The sequence below is a fragment of the Panthera tigris genome, chromosome F2 (assembly GCF_018350195.1).
Source record: "Panthera tigris isolate Pti1 chromosome F2, P.tigris_Pti1_mat1.1, whole genome shotgun sequence".
Classification (NCBI taxonomy): domain Eukaryota; kingdom Metazoa; phylum Chordata; class Mammalia; order Carnivora; family Felidae; genus Panthera; species Panthera tigris.
In genome coordinates, this window is record NC_056676.1 from 2,729,708 (window position 1) to 2,745,346 (window position 15,639).

General features: G+C 37.3%; 1 pseudogene; it reads left to right on the plus strand.

The window, feature by feature from the left end:
* Window positions 1-206: 206 nt before the first annotated feature.
* The window catches only part of LOC102963663, a 41,767-nt pseudogene continuing 26,334 nt past the window's right edge, over window positions 207-15,639 (plus strand).

The window sequence follows — 15,639 nt, forward strand, 5'->3', positions numbered from 1 at the left end:
AATCTAATTTGTAAATCTGGTACAGTAAACCTACATGTCTATTTATTGATTTCACATGGATGTTTTACATAGCATGGACTCAAAGTCTCACTATGGTATAGTCCTTTTTTTCTCTCTCTCTCTAAAGAGAGGGATATGTTAGCTTGAGTTCCTCAGACGTGGACCCAGAGATAATAATCTATGATTACAAAAGTTTCCCAGAAGAAATGAGTCAAGGAGGAAATGGGACAGAGAAGTGGGGAGACTACTGGTACTCTGTCAGAGACTCGCAGGAAATTTGGAGTGTGCCCAACCTCCGAATTGTCCCGCCCAGGAATAAGGCATCTGGGGCACCTGTTATTGCAACCTGTCACTTACCAGTTAAGCCTCATGCCTATAAAGATGCAAATTCCCAAGTAATTTTGTTCTCCATTCACACAGCTGATGAAGCCTCCCATTCCCCTTGGGTAGCGTTCCAGAAAGAACGAGTTACAGGTACTTGCTGCTGGGAGCAAACTCTCACAGAAGCTTTGGGGGTGCACAAAATGCTCAAAAGGAAGCCAAGTGGTTCTGGGAAGAGCACACATATGGTTGTCTCATGCACATAGACATGTATGGGAAGCTAAATCATGATTGTAAAGTTTTGTGAAAGAAACCAGTAACAAACTTGACTGACAGACTGGATCATTTCATGTTTTCAGATAAAATAATCTGGTACATCAGTAATTACAGGAAACATGGTCTATCCCATAAGAAGCTAGTCAGCAGAGTTTTCCCTGCCCTGAAAAAGTGTGCATTTTGCCTTCGTGATTACATATACTTTTTCTTTCTTCTTTTCTTCCTCCCTTACTTCCTTTCTTTCTTTTTCCTTCCTTTCTTTCTCTTTTTCTTTACTTTCTTCCTTTCTTTCTTTATTTTTTCTAAATTTCTTACCTTTTATTTTGATTTTCTTTTTTTTTTTTTTTTTTTTTTTTTTTTTTTTTTTTTTTTTTTTTACAAATAATCAGTCCCCCTTCAGAATATCTTGTTCTTTCTTTGGAAAGGTCAATAATCTTAATCAGAATACGTAAAGATTATCAGGCCAGCGTAATTACAGTAATCTTAACCAGAATATATAAAGATTATCAGGCCAGAAATTTATTCTATAATTTTGACATACTAGTGTCAGTTTGCAACCCTTTCAGAAGCTTCTTTGGTGTAATCTCAAACCAGCCAACATAAGGACAAGGCAGGTAGAGGCTGAGTAAAGAAGCAGCCGCTCCAGGTTCATAGGTGGAAGTTTTAATAAACCAAGAAAACTTACACATCATGCTTGCCTTGGGGGGCAGCTAGATAAATAGATCCCCACACTTGCCCTCAGCATCTCAGGTTTATAAAGAGGCCTTAGTTTTAGTCAGGTACACCATGCAGGTGTGTTCAATATCTCAAGGCTCTGTCCCAGAGCAGCTTCTGAGAGAGGGAAAGGCAAGTGGAACCCACATTGCAAGGACAGGGGAAGGGGTGGAGAACCTCTGAGTTCCCCGGGGGCAGCCCAAAGATCAATCACCTCTCTTCGATGACATTGCCCAACAATTACCACAATGCTTTTATGTTTGAAATGTAATTTTTAGGAGACAAAATTGTTTCCAAGTTATCGGTAGAGGTTTCCTGAAGGGTTGAAGTGCTAACAACATACACTGACACTACATGAAGTTACTAAAGCTGATTTAGTTATTTTACTTTGATCAGAGCAAAATAAACAAACAACAACTATAGACGGTATGAAACTTTTAATCCATTTTGTCAGACATACCTAATGTTACATTAATAGACACTTCTACAAAAATAAATTTAAAAAACAGATAGATGCTTCCAGTTTGGATTTTCTCATTTTTAATGGGGTGGTCCTAGATATGATGGCATTATCTTTCTTCCCACTGTAAACAACGAAAACACTGGGTGAAATACACATTCAAACTTTTTCCACATATCAGACCAGACACACACACACACACACACACACACACACACACGACTGTGAGCTATAAGTAAGAGAAAGAGAGGGAACCCACAACAGTGCTTACTCTCAGAGGCTGCTCTGGACCATGGGACAGAGCAGGAAGATTCAGGGGCAACCCCAAGCAGAGTGGCAAGGCCTCTCTGAGTCCAGGACTGTTAGGGAAGGAGTCAGGGGAGGAACAGGTAGATGGGATTTGGGTGCTGGAGTTATAAAGAGGAAGGGACCCTGCAAACAAGCTCAAAAATCTGCATAAAGGACCCCTAACGTGTTTGGGGTAATACTGAGTCCCACATGCACAGAGTGAAGCATCACATGACTGGCAATAAAGGGAAAGGAAGTATAATAATTCCATCAGCTTGCACGACATGGGGAAAGTGTTCTGATCAGCAAGGTTAAGACTCCTTGTCAAACCCCCTGGGTATTCACCCCAGAATTGTAGTGCAGGGCCAAACTTCCTCCCATACTGTGCTGAAAAGCAAGACTTAGACTTTTTAGTTTGCTCTCACTTTCTTAATAAGCCCTAAGACATAAAGTCCATGTTACCAATCACTTACAATTTATACTAGCATTTTGGCTATTAACATACCTTTTTTACTATTCTAATTTTTTTTATTTAATGTTATCCCATTATCAGACCACATTGCATTCTCTGAATACACTGGAGTAATCCTATTTTCATTTTGTCTTTCTACTGAGTTGTTTTTTTTAATGAAACATACCTGTATATGTGTCCCTGTTTTATTTAGTCTACTTCTTATTTGTTTGTCATCAAATTACTGAGTAGTTTTTTTTTTCTTAACAGAGCCTCATTAATTTATAATAACAATAAATGATATATTGTTATTATGAACACATATTGTAAGAAAAGTCAATGAGCCAGATTATCTTTAGAATAGTCTTGACCAAAACACTTCCTTTCTGTTATATTTCACAATGGACATAAATCTCACTATTATATATGAATTCTTTCCTTAGTACTAAAAATTGCTGGTGTATTCATTACATACACAGTGTTTTTCCTTGTCTCATTGCCTGGGAAACAATATAATTATGGAAAATATTGTGTTTGCCTGTGCATAATATTTCCCAAATGAGAGATAAATGCCTAGATTTCTGCCATGATACGAGTATGTTCTGTCTGAAATATTTTCATATTCATTGAGTATTATGCACAAAGAGTAGGGTATGTATGAATATAAATGTTATATGCTTTCCTCTAAATGTAATTAGTTCCACGAAGAATATAGCTCTTTATTTAAAAATATAAAAAGTGGGAAGGGACCATGGAAAGTTTTTTGCATCTCTCCTCCCTGAAATGGAGCCAGATCAACACCAAATCATCTTGCACACCTAGAAAACTGATTTGAGGATAACACAGCAATCTGCCCAATTTAAACCACAGAACTCAGTAGGCGAAGTCCCAGCAGACTCCAGAGAACAACCACATTTGCTGGTGTTGGAACAAGGACATTAAGAGTCAAGCCTGGTGTCAGATGTGTGTTGTGAGTTACCATAATCCCTGAAATGCAGCTGCTACATGATCACACAAACTTTTTCTGGGGTGGGCTGGCATCTGGGCATTGTTCAGTGTGACCATTCCCCAGAGGGTATGAGCAGGTCAAAGCCCCAGTCCCTCAGAAGTGAGGGCTTGTGAAAGAGCCCATCTGGGGGCGCCTGGGTGGCTCAGTCGGTTGGGCGGCCGACTTCGGCTCAGGTCATGATCTCGCGGTCTGTGAGTTCGAGCCCCGCATTGGGCTCTGTGCTGACAGCTCGGAGCCTGGAGTCTGTTTCAGATTCTGTGTCTCCCTCTCTCTCTGCCCCTCCCCCGTTCATGCTCTGTCTCTCTCTGTCTCAAAAATAAATAAACGTTAAAAAAATTTTAAAAAAAAGAAAGAGCCCATCTGAAATAAAACTCAGGAGGGAGGTGCTGCCTCTCAGCCTGATGGCTTGGTCACAGACTGTGTAGAAGCAGGGAGTGGGCAGAAGACTGAGACAAAGGAGGGGTGCTTGGATACCAGTGGGGGAGAGCACAGAGTTCTGAAACTAGAGACTGGGTAGCCGTGTGATGCCATTTTCACCCCTCCTGCACATGTGCATACGTGCCTACACACACCAGAACAATCCACCCCAGTAAGCTAAGCAGTGCCATCTAGTGGAGAATGGAACCATTACACTAAGCCCCACCCAACTGGGCCAACTGCACTCTTGAGGAACACCACAAGTCTCTCCCCCTGCTTAGTTTACAGACTATAAAGTGCTTCACAGATTGACTTTTAGGGGAAACTGGATGTAATTTCAGTAGGATTTCATTCTGTTAGTTTATCCATCTATTGATATTTTTCCTTTTCCTTTTTTTTCTTATTCTTGAATACAGAAAGAAAAAAAAATATTTTTATTTTCCGTTTTTTTTTAATTTTTTAATGTTTATTTACTTTTGAGAGAGAGCAAGCAGAGGAGGAACAGAGAGAGATAGAGACTCAGAATCTGAAGCAGGGTCAGGCTCTGAGCTGTCAGCACATATCCCGATGTAGGGCTCGAACCCATGAACCGTGAGATCATGACCTGAGCTGAAGTCGGACGCTTAACTGACTGAGCCACCCAGGTGCCCCCTTATTTTCTGTTTTTATAAGAAAGAGTTTTCTTTATTTTTTCTACTTTATTTTTTTCACTTTTTTGTAAATGTTTTAAATTCTATTTTACTTTCATAGTTTCATTTTATTCTATTTTATGGTATTTGTTTTTTCAAATTTGCAAAAGTTTCCCTTTTTTTCTTTCACTTTTTTCTCTATTCTATCAAGCTTCTTCCAACAACCAGACCAAAACACATCTAGAAGCTAGAACCCTTAATTTGATTTTTTCTATTGTTTTTAAGTTTTTAATTTTTATATTTTTTACTTTATTAATTCCTTTTCTTCCTTCAAAGTGACAAAACAAAGGATTCACCCCAAAAGAAAAAATAGGAATAAATGACATCCAGGGACTTAATCAACACAGATAAAAGCAAGATGTTTGAGCCAGAATTTAGAATTATGATAATAAGAATACTAGCTGGGGTTTAATATAGATTAGAATCCCTTTCTGTGGAGATAAAGAAGTAAAAGCTAGTCAGGATGAAATTTAAAATGCTATAACTGAGCTTCAATCTCAAATAGATGCCATGGCAGCAAGGATGGATGGGGCAGAGCAGAGAATCAGCGATATAGAGGACAAAATTATGGAGAATAATGAAGCAGAAAAAAAGAAGGAGACTAAGGCAAAAGAGTACAATATAAGAACTAGAGAACTCAGTGACTCATTAAAAAGGGGGAAAAACATCCAAATCATAGGGTTCCAGAAGACAGAGAAAAAGGGATAGAAGGTTTATGTGAGCAAATCATAGTGGAAAACTTTCCTAACCTGGGGAAAGACACAGATATCAAAATCCAGGAAGTACAGAGAACTCCCATTAGATTTAACAAAAATTGGCCATCAACAAGGCATATCATAGTCAAATTCGCAAAATACTCAGGCAAGGAAAGAATCATGAAAGCAGCAAGGGAAAAAAGCCCTTAACCTACAAGGGAAGAAATATCAAGTTCACAGCAGACCTATCCACAGAACTTGAAAGGCCAGAAAAGAGTGGCAGAATATATTCAATGTGCTGAATCAGAAAAATATGCAGCCAAGAATTCTTTATCCAGCAAGACTGTCATTCAAAATAGAAGGAGAGATGGAAAGTTTCCCAGACAAACAAAAACTAAACCAGCCTCACAAAAAAAAAAATGTTAAGGGGGACTCTCTGAGGGGAGAAAAGACAAAAACAAAACAAAATAAAACAAAACAAAACACCAAAAAGACCAAAAGCAACAAAGACTAGAAAGGACCAGAGAACACCATGAGAAACTCCAACTCTACAGGCAACATAATGTCAATAAATTCAGATATTTCAGTATTCACTCAATAGACTAATTGTTTCAATAAAAAGACATAGGGTAAGAGAATGGATAAGAAAACAAGATCCATCTATATGCTGTTTACAAGAGACCCATTTTAGACCTAAAAACGCTTTCAGATTGAAAGGAAGGGGATGGAGAACCATCTATCATGCTAATAGTTATCAAACAACAACAACTACAACTACAACAAAAAAACCCAGAGTGGCCATACTTATACCAGACAAAATAGTTTTATTTTAAAGCTAGATTTTAAAATAAAAACTGTAACAAAACATGAAGAAACACATTATATCATAACTAAAGGGTCTATCCACCAAGAGTATCTAACAACTGTAAACATTTACGCTCCAAACATGAGGCACCCAAATATGTAAACCAATCACAAAGATACAGAAACTCATTGATAATAATACCATAATAGCAGGGGATTTCACCACCCCACTTACAACAATGGATGGATCATTTAAACAGAAAATCAACAAGGAAACAATGGCTTTGAATGACCCTCTTGACTGGATGGACTTGACAGATATATTCAGAACATTTCATCCTAAAGCAGCAGAATATACATTTTTCCCAAGTGCACATGGAACATTCTCCACAATAGATCACATACTGGGAAACAAATCAGCCCTAAACAAGTAAAAATAGATTGAGGTCCTACTACGCTATGAAACTTGAAATCAACCACATGAAAAAATTTGGAAAGATAACAAGTACTTGGAGACTAAAGAACATCCTACTGAAGAATGAATGGGTTAACCAAGAAGTTAAAGATGAAATTAAAAAGGACATGGAAGCCAACAAAAATGACCATAACTCAAAACCTCTGGGACGCAGCAAAGGCGGTAATAAGAGCAATCCAGGTCTTCCTAAAGAAGGAAGAAAGATCTCAGATACACAAATTAAACTTACACCTTAAAGAGCTGGAAAAAGAACAGCAAATAAAACCCCAAACCAGCAGAAGACAGGAAATAATAAAGATTAGAGCAGAAATCAATGATATCAAGACCAAACCAAACCAAACCAAACAAAACAAAACAAAACAGTAGAACAGATCAATGAAACCAGGTACTTGTTCTTTGAAAGAATTAACAAAATCGATAAACCCCTAGCCAGTTTGATCAAAAAGAAAAAGGAAAGGACCCAAATAAATAAAATCAAGAATGAAAGAGAAGAGATCACAACCAACACAGCAGAAATAAAAACAATAATAAAAGAATATTATGAGTAATTATATGCCAATAAAATTGTCAATATGGGAGAAATGGGAAAATTCTTAGAAACATATAAACTACCAAAACTGAAGCAGGAAAAACAGAAAATTTGGACAAACCCATAACCAGTAAAGAAATCGAATCAGTAATCAAAATCTCCCAAAAAAAAACAAGATACCAGGTCCAGATGGCTTTCCATGGGGAATTACACCAAATATTTAAAGAAGAACAGCTTTTGAAGCCATTCCAAAAAATAGAAATGGAAGGAAAACTTCAAGAATCATTCTAAGAAGGCAGCATTACCTTGATTCCAAAACCAAAGACCCCACTAAAAAGGAGAACTATAGAACAATTTTGTTGATGAACATGGATGCAAAAATCCTCAACAAGATACTAGCCAACTGGATCCAATAATACATTAACAGAATTACTCACCATGACCAAGTGGGATTTATACCTGGGATGCAGAGTGGTTCAATATCCACAAAACAATCAATGTGATACATCACATCAACAAAAGAAAGGATAAGAACCACATGATCCCTTCAACACATTTAGAGAAAGCATTTGACAAAATACAGCATCCTTTCTTGATAAGAACTGTCAAGAATGTAGGGACAGAAGGATAGTACCTCAAGATCGTAAAAACCATATATGAAAGACCTACCACTAATATCAGCCTCAATGGAGAAAAACTGAGATTTTTCCCGAAAGGTCAGGAACACGACAGGGATGTCCACTCTCACCACTGTTATTTGACATAGCATTGGAGTCTTAGCCTCAGTAGTCAGAGAACACAAAGGAATAAAAGGCATCCAAATTGGCAAGGAAGAAGTCCAACTTTCACTCTTCGCAGATGACATGATACTCTATATGGAAAACCCAAAAGATTCCACCAAAAACCAGCTAGAACTGATCCATGAATTCAGCAAAGTCGCAAGATATAAAATCAAAGGACAGAAATCAGTTGCATCCCTATACACCAATAATGAAGCAACAGAAAGAGAAATCAAGGAGTCAATCCCATTTACAATTGCAACAAAAACCGTAAAATACCTAGGAATAAACTTAATTAAAGAGGTGAAAAATCTATACACTGAAAACTATAGAAAGCTTATGATAGAAATTGAAGAAGACAAAAAAAGGCAAAATATTCCATTCTCCTGAATTCCAAAAACAAATATTGTTAAAATGGTGATACTACCCAAAACAATCTACATATTCAATGCAATCCCTATCAAAATAACACCAGAATTCTTCAGGGAGCTAGAATAAACAATCCTAAAATTTGTATGGAACCATAGAAGACCCTGAATGGCCAAAACAATCCTCAAAAAGAAAACCAAAGCTGGAAGCATCATAAATCCCAGACTTCAAGCTGTATTACAAAGCTGTAATCATCAAGACACTATTGTACTGGCACAAAAACAGATACTCAGATCAATGGAAGAGAATAGAGAAACCAGAAACGGACCCACTATCATATGGCAAACTTACCTTTGACAAAGTGGGACGAACATCCAATGGAATAAAGACAGTCTCTTCAGCAAACGGTGCTGCAAAAATTGGACAGCGAAATGCAGAAAAATAAACCTGGACCACTTTCTTACACCAGATACAAACATAAACTCAAAATGGATGAAAGACCTAAACATAAGACAGGAAGCCATCAAAATCCTAGAGGAGAAAGCAGGCAGAAACCTCTTTGACCTCAGCCACAGTAATTTCTTACTGAACATGTCTCTGGAGGCAAGGGAAACTAAAGCAAAAATGAATTAGGGGCGTCATCAAAATAAAAAGCTTCTGCACAGCTATGGAAACAATCAGTGAAACTAAAAGGCAACCCACAGAATGAGAGATGATGTTTACAAATGGCATATCAAATAAAGGGTTAGTATCCAAAATGTACAAAGAACTTATCACACTCAACACCCGAAAAACAAATAATCCAGTGAAGAAACGGGCAAAAGACATGAATAGACACTTCTCCAAAGACATCCAGATGGCCAACCGACACATGAAAAACTGCTCAACATCACTCATCATCAGGGAAATACAAATCAAAACCACAGTTAAATACCACCTTACACCTGTCAGAATGGCTAACATTAACAATTCAGGCAACAACAGATGTTGGCAAGGATGTGGAGAAAGAGGATCTCTTTTGCACTGCTGGTGGGAATGCAAACTGGGGCAGCCACTCTGGGAACCAGTATGGAGGTTCCTCAAAAAATTAAAAATAGAACTACCTTATGACCCAGAATTTGCACTACTAAGTATTTACCAAGGGATACAGGTATGCTGTTTTGAAGGGGCACATGCACCCCCATGTTTATAGCAGCACTATTGACATTAGCCAAAGTATGGAAAGATCCCAAATGTCCATCAATGGATGGATAAAGAAGACGCATTTCACACACATAGGAGTATTACTCAGCAATCAAAAGTAATGAAATCTTGCCATTTGCAACTACGTGGATAGAACTGGAGGGTATTATGCTAAGCAAACTTAGCATAGTCAAAGAAAGACAAATATCACGTGACTTCATTCATATGAGGAATTTAAGATACAAAACAGATGAACACAAGGGAAGGGAAGCAAAAATAATATAAAAACAAGGAAGGGAACAAAACAGAAGAGACTCTTAAATACAGAGAACAAACAGGGTTGCTGGAGGGGTTGTTGGGGGGGTGGGCTAAATGGGTAAGGGGTGTCAGAGAGGACACTTGTTGGGATGAGCGCTGGGTGTCACACATAGGGGATGAATCACTGGAATCTACTCCTGAAATCGTTATAGCACTAGGTGCTAACTAACTTGGATGTAAATTAAAAAATAAATAAGTAGATTTAAAAAAATTGAGCATGTAAGGCATCCAGACAGGAAGTGTCAGGTGAAATCCTTCCTTGTGACAACAGCAGGTCATGTTTTTCTTCTGATATTCAGGAGAAGCAAACTTGTTCACGACGGACCATATGGTGCAGCCACTTGACTTGCCTAGGAAAGAACAGAGTTCCTTCAGAAAAACAGGCACAACAAACCCACTCAGAAGAGCCAGATGAGGGCCCAAGTACAAGGTGAATGCAGATTCCCTTCCGCTGGGCTTCCTTGGAAACACCTGACGAAAAACAATTTTGGAAAGCCCTGTATGATTTATTTAGTTTCTTGGACCAGGGTTGTCATATGGGGGTTCCCAATATCTTTCAAATTTATAGCAATCACTTAGAATATTAGTTAATGGACAATTCATGTATTCTCAGCATTCTTATTTTAATTGCTGAAGAAAAATGCCCTAGTATTGTAAAGTTGTGAAGTTTTACCCAATTTGAATATAAGATTTAATCCAAAAGTTAATCCTAACATTCCTAGCTTCTTTATATGACAAAATCTAAAAGTTTATAACATAGAGTACATCTTTATGAATACAACCTTTAGGAATACAACCTTGATCAAAGCTCTGATCAAAATTATACATAGTATACTTGGAAATTTAATTAATATTCAAGCCTCTGATACCTTATGTATATCATCTGATTAATATATATAAATAAACAGGATCTACATGGGAAACATTGTATAATGTATTAAAAATTGTCTCCTGGCTAAACCCTGGATTTTTACAAATGTGACCATAATACTATAGACGCACAGCAAAGGGTGTACGTTACTTTACTGCAGGTAAACAGTCAGTGAGATATTATGTGTGACTCCTCAGAGCAGAGACGCAACAAAATCCTGCAACATGGAAAAGTTTTGGAGACCCACAAAGCCCAGCTAACATGGCGAGAGGTTCTTGGTCTCAGTCATCTATGAGAATAATATGGGATCTTGTCAGTTGTTCTGGTTTGTCTTTTGCAAGAGTATTTTTTATATTCCTGTCACTGACAACTGTTCTAGAGAAACTGGTTAGTGCTTGTTAAGCTGCTAGGGGAGCCCAGAATATTCTAAGCATGAGGTGTCCCAATCACATTACCCACCCTGCCAACCCAGGCCCAGGCCCAGGCTCATCTAAGGCTAGTCTTGATTAAACAATAATTAAAACATTGGATCCAATAGTGGTACCAGAAAGGCATCAGAAAAGAGAAAGGATGGGGATGTGCGAGGAAGTGACCTTCCCGCCCTGTTTCCACAGCTGGACCCAAGCCTTTACTTGCTCTAGTAAAAGAGAAGGCCACCGTCTTCTCTTTGGATCATTTAGCAAACCATCCATACTGGAACCGGGATGGAGACTCATGAACACTCTGCTTTCTTTTCCCCAATCTTCATGTTAGAAAATATTTGAAAGGCATTTTATGTCAGTCAACAGAATTTGATGAGAACAAAAGAGTAAGCTACCTATGAAATACGGAGATGTCATTGTATTTTTAGATGCTATAAAACTGGTTCTCCAATTGGTTTCTCTTAAACACCACCATCTAAAGCATTCCAGATGTAAATGTCATAATAAGAAGAAAAGGGCTAATAGGAATTAGAAATATAAAATAAACAGGGTTATTGAAGGACAACATGGAGGCTATGTTGTCTTTAAAAACATTTTGAGGGCACCTGGGTGGCTCAGTTGTTTAAGTGTCTGACTCTTAATTTGGACTCAGGGCATGAGCCCTGCGTGGGGCTCCCTGCTGACAGTGCGGAGCCTTCTTGGGATTCTCTCTGTCTTCCTCTTTCTCTTCCCCTCTCTGCTCTCTCTCTCTCTTTCTCTCAAAAATAAATAAATAAATTTTAATACAAAAATAATAAAAATAATAAATAATGGATACTCTTGAGTATCCATTACATACTAAATACAAAAAATACAATATCTTCCCCCTCCCTAAAAGCTTACATATTAAGTCAGTAATTTCTCCTCAACTTCTTGGGAAGCTTATTTAGCCTAATGATGAAGAATCTGTAAGTATGTGAAACAAAATTACTGCTGTTCGTGTCATTCAATTATTCTTAGATAAGCAGGTATCTTTAAAGGTCCTGGCTGAGTGTAAGTGAATGTACAGATACTTTTATTCTAAATGTCAGTAATCTTGATAGGTTCATGCTGTCAATGCAAGTTAATTACTGTCTTAAGAAGTGGTATTCAGGCAGAGAGTTCTATGAGCCTCCTCATAAAATTGAACTATATTTCCTCATAAATTTTACAAAGCACTTGGAAATAAATCCACACTTTACGAGAAGATAATATCTCTGACATGTGCAGCAATTTAGGAAAATGAAAATATCACATTGAAACATTATGATAAGGAAGTGTGGAAGGAGTTTAGGAAACATCGTTACTTATGGAATGTATATTTGTTTCCTCTTGCTGTACAGAAATGTTTAGAGTATTATTTTAATTATATTTCGGTCTTCATAATAATTTAGAGATAGGTTCTGAAGGTCTGAAAAAAGAGATGAGTCGGGAAAGAAAACTGCCATTGAAAACATTTCAGGTAAGAAGTTTGGCTGTATGTAAATTGAGATTCAAGAAAATCCACAGCTGTATTGCAAAAATAAATGTTGGGTTTTGGCTTTATTAAATTAAACTATAATATGACGCAGAAAAGTGCACAAAATGTAAATGTCCAGCTCAATGAATAATTATCACCAAGGAATAATTTCCACCTGTGAAGCCAGGTGGAATATTGGCCACTGCCCAGAATCTCAAATCATGCTCCCTCCCAATGTTCAGCCCCTCACTTCTCAAGGAGAACACTTTCCCCTCTGACTTGCAGCCCCTTATGTTGATTGTGCTTATTTTGAAGTTACATTAAATGGAATTATCAATGTATATCCTTTTGCGTCTGCCTTCTTTCATTCAGTATTGTGTTCCTGAGTGTCTCCCATTTCGATGCATATAAGGGGAGGGTTTGCACTTCCACAGAGGCACAGGCAGAGTATCCCCATGTATGTTAAGAACCACAGTTCTATAAGGCCGTATATGTAGGCATTCTACTCCGATGTTGACCTTTGCATCGTCTCTGCACTTGGGTTTTTACCAACAATTCAACAATAATTATTATGCATATTTCTGATGTATATACGTATGTATTTTTGTTGAGCATATTAATTGAATCATAACTGTTGGTTTTCTTACAGTGAGTCTTCCACAAGCAAAGTATACTTTGCTCTTTTTGTTTTGCCCATTCTTCTAGGTTCATACTAGGAAATCAGTAAGGCTTTTATATGCTTTCTCCAATGTGTAATAACATTGAATACCTTTTTTAAATAAACAATTTAATGTGCTGTTTTTGAAGTTCCTAATCAAGCTTTTTCTGCCATTTTTAAGTGAATATCCTGTTTTTCTAACTACTTTGCAGAATTTCTTGTAAATAAATCATAGTCTATGTATGAGACTTCTGTTGTCTATTTGTATCATAAATATCTTCTTCTAGCCCTAGTGGACCATGGATATGCTGTCTCCCACAGTGGAAGAAATGTATTTGCATACCGTGCTAGGTGGGTTTAGAACAGGCTTTTCAAAAATTATAGTTGTAAAATTTGCCGATATTAGCCTGGTGAACCTGAATATAATTATCAATTTTCAGTATTATACATAACATCATATGTGAGGATACATTTATAAACTAGTTTATGTGAAGTTTGAAAACAAAACTAATTTTAAACGAGGCATTGCAAATATATAAGGATAAGATATGAAAATCTAAGAAGCAGTTGGAACGGATGAGATATTAGGAAATGGGAATAAAGAACCATTTTCTAAGTAAAAAGCCATTATTGGATCCCAGCAATTGGATCTATAACTGGCCACAACCAAAGTTATGGCAAGATAGGTTGGAAATATTTTCAGTTCTGTCCCTAGAGATGTTCTGTATAAGCCCAGAATTTTCTCTGTCTTCCGAGAAATACATTTCAGTTTGGCCAAATAAATGTTCTGCACTGGCAGAAGGCTAGACTATGGAGGGACAACATCAGAGTATCATCACATACATCAGTTTACATAATTCTAGACACCAAAGACTTCATAACATGTACAACCATCTTCCTTACTATTGCCAAAGTGCTTCTGTAAAGTTACTCAGAAAGACAGAAGGAAAGTCATTTACATCACTCCGGTGACTGGAGGAAACTGGCTTTATTCTCATGTTGATTTCTTTGTACCTATGTAGAATATATTCAGTTTGTATTGGAAACAGAATATCGATAAAGACATACAAATGCTTTAATGCATTTTAAACCTAAGAGAAATAACATGCTGTCAGTAATTACGTAATTCAAGAAACAAAAGCTACGCAACAGTAAACTTAAAAACAGAAATCTTAATAAACCATAGAAAATCAAAACAACGTTAACATTTAATTACTGTGAACACCTTTAAAATTTCTAGTATTCTAATTTCTTTCAGAAGAATGACTTAAAAGTTCAATGCATAATCAATAAAGCATTTATTTTTCTTTAAGAATGAATAGTGCTCAAAAATAAACAATCCCTTAATTTACTAAGCAGTTAGTAGTATTTAGTGGTAATACACATAAAAGCAGTCGTAAGAGCTGAGGTAGCAGCAATCATCATTTCAGAGCTCTGGCCGGTTTCTGTGCCATTGAGTGGACACGGGTAAGTTAGACTGGGGGCTACCGACCTCCAGACCAAGCATTTTCATTTCTGTGTAAACTCCATATTACCCCTAACTCTACAATTGAAAGCATATTTAATCTGGAATTTGAATTCTGGAAACAACATAGACAAATAGAAACTTGGCCGACCTCCGGTGCATCATTTCTTACCGGGGCAAATATGTAAATTACTATGGCTTGGGTAACATACTTGACACAATAATTTGGATCAGGGAATCAAGATTGATAATAAGTTGCTTAAACATTATTAGAACTGGGGCGCCTGGGGGGCTCAGTCTGTTAAGCGTCTGACTTCAGCTCAGCTCATGATCTCACTGTGGGTTCGAGACCCCGCGTCAGGCTCTGTGCTGACAGCTCAGAGCCTGGAACCTGCTTCGGATTCTGTGTCTCCCTCTCTCTCTGTCCCTCCTCTACTCATGCTCTGTTTCTCTGTCTCTCGAAAATGAAAAAATGTGGAATATATATATATATATATATATATATATATGGGAAAAAAAATAAATGGTATATAGATGGAAAGAAAGATATCAGGTCATGATCCCACGGTTTGAGGGATGCAGTTTGAGCCCCGCATTGAGCTCTGTGCTGACAGCTCGGAGCCTGGAACCTGCTTCAGATTCTGTGTCTTGCTCTCCCTCTGCCCCTCCCCTGCTCATGCACGGTCTCTCTCTGTCTCTCAAAAATAAATAAATATAAAAAAATTATTACAAATAATATTTTTTGCTAAAAGTGTATTCTCCTATTTAATTCTACCCACCAACTGTGTATAAAATACATATATAGAGAAGAAGAATTTTTAGGGTATACATAAAGAAGAAATGATTTAAAACTAAAAAATAGAATATTTGAGAATTTATGCAAGAAAAATATCAGTAATCGGTAATTGCTCTTGTTAGAATAAAATATAGACTAAATGCAGTAACAGAAGTATTGTTAACTGAACAAGAA